Source organism: Phycodurus eques, chromosome 7 (genome assembly GCF_024500275.1).
Source record: "Phycodurus eques isolate BA_2022a chromosome 7, UOR_Pequ_1.1, whole genome shotgun sequence".
Classification (NCBI taxonomy): domain Eukaryota; kingdom Metazoa; phylum Chordata; class Actinopteri; order Syngnathiformes; family Syngnathidae; genus Phycodurus; species Phycodurus eques.
The window spans coordinates 16,217,396-16,219,673 of NC_084531.1; the positions used below are offsets into that span (position 1 = coordinate 16,217,396).

At 37.7% G+C, this 2,278-nt stretch overlaps 1 protein-coding gene across 1 annotated transcript in view; it reads left to right on the forward strand.

The window, feature by feature from the left end:
- Positions 1 to 1,687, forward strand: part of zbtb16b (zinc finger and BTB domain containing 16b) — a 38,280-nt gene extending 36,593 nt beyond the window's left edge. The window contains exon 7 of the mRNA XM_061681872.1: positions 1 to 1,687. This exon is cut by the window's left edge and continues 907 nt beyond it. The gene's annotated coding sequence lies outside the window, so the exon portion shown is untranslated.
- Positions 1,688 to 2,278: the final 591 nt, after the last annotated feature.

The following is a 2,278-nucleotide window of genomic DNA, read 5'->3' on the forward strand; positions in this document are numbered from 1 at the left end:
GTAAGTGATGGGGATATAAAAGATTGGCGGTTGTCTGATTGTTGCACTGTTAAAAGTCACCTTTAATAAGGTGGATCAAAGAATAATTTTTGACTGTCACTCAGTTTGATAGTAACAGTGTCTGGGCTCGCTGACCTGTCTGAGTGGCTCCCTTGATTGTGTTGTTGAAAACCTAGAACTAACGATTCCACGAAAGCTTGATTGCCCACATCAGTCCCCTCGTCTGTGACGGTTTGTTTTTCCTTGCTGTTGTCTTTATTTTAGTTACTGCGCATGTAATTACTTGAATGGCTGCCATGTTTTTGACCGCACAACGTGATCTCTTTAATTGTTCCTTCTTGCGGCGGGTGACGTCATGGGTTTCGAGGTAGCAGGCTTCTATTTCATTTAGTGTAATTGTTTTGCTATTTAAATGTGTTTTTTTGTTTGTTTGTTTTTTACCAAATATGTGCTGGTTATCACCACCACTTGGGATAGTTTGAGGTAGAGCGAGCTCTACTCCACCATTTTCCATTTGTTGGTAAACTGTTAATCCGTCTGTGGGCTTCATTTCCTAAAAATGACCGTCACTATTTAAATGGTCAAACAGTGTAAGAAAAAAATTTAGAGGCTCAACTTGGCTTTGACGTTTTTTTTTGTTTTTTTATCATCGTCTATAATTAGATGTCTTATAAATCACAGAACTGTTAAAAATAGAACATGAAAAGCAGTTTTTTTTTTTTTTAATCTATATATATTTAAAGAAAATCCAGACACGTGGCGGTTAGTGTCAGTTGTGTTGTACAGTATGTGTCATGTACAGACTGTCCTGCGTTGTTGTTTCCTGTGTGAGCCTAACACGGGCCTTATAGAGTTAAACATGTTGTATTTTTGTATCACAGTAATTTGCTGTCTTGTTTACATTTGGTATCATTTGAGAAGCATCTTTAACGTGTGTTTTATACATCTCCTATAAAAAAAAAGAAAAAAAAGGCCCCTCTCCCTTGTGCCTCTTTTTTCTTAGTGGAGTTGACATGCTTGAGTATGTGGGTCTGTGCTATTGGTGTTATTCTTGTTTCTCGCTCCCAAATTTGAGATGATATCCATGTCTTGGAACATTGCAAATGGAAGCAACATACTGTGACAGTGATGCTGACACTCTGATGCAAGTTGCCAGCAAGAGCGATGCAAAAAACTCTTAAATTGAGTTGCCGTCAAGAGTAAAGATAAACTGTGGTGTGTTTCTGGAGTGAAAACACAGTGAACAACACAGCCTGGCAACTTGATGCCATGACACACATTTACTGTATCTATGCTGAACATGCACTACAACCAGTTTAGTCAGTGGACCAAAAGAAATAGAGCACTTTTGTTTTAAATGTTTTTTTTTTGTTTTTTTGTTTTTTTAAATCTTTCTATGTTGTGATAATGCAGATGTCCTTTTATTTGGTGTGTCCTACAAGGCTGTGATTCGCATCGTTTAGATATGTCGATGTCTGTCTACCTCAGGGCCAGGTCAAAGCTTGAGCTGGTGTCCAATCAGGGTTGTTCTTCTTGCCATGTGTGCAGTAAAATCCCTCCTCATTGCAGATTTTTAACACCCGTGTGTGAAAGTGTTCTCCCAGTGTGGATTCAGGCACAACTCTGTACGCGTCAGTGTTCGATGGCATGGTCAAAAAAAAGAGGAAACAAAAAAAAAGAATTAAAACAATTTACTATTCTATGCATTCTGTCTCTTCTGTCTGCTGTCTGATCACCAAATGTATTTAAGCATGTGAAATGAAGTTGCATTATAAGTCATTTCATTTTAAAGAAAATGCAGCTGTATGCAGTGCGGACCATTCCAACATTAGAAAGTGTCTTGAATAATCTACACTATATTTACTATGCTACATTTTACCTATAGTTCTGTAAAATTTGTGGGGAAATGATTAGAAATATTAAAGTATAAAAATGCACAAACTGAGGCCTCCCCAATAATGTCAATGACAAAATAGATATTCTCTCCAGTTACTGTAAGTAAATAAACACCACAATAGACCATACTGTTAGTGAACAATAGGCGCCAGGGTACATCTGGGTGGCAGAAAGTGATCGAGTATGGCTGATTTGAACTGAAAAAAAAAATGGCAAAAACTTCTGTTTGTGTTGTACCGCCAGATATACCCCAAAAGCATAGTGATTTTCTGTTTACTCCCCCCCCAAAAAATTATAAATTCATCTAGTGGAAAATGTGGGTGAGGTGGATAAATTGAATGGATGTCGTAAATACAGTGGGTACGGAAAGTTTTCAGAACCC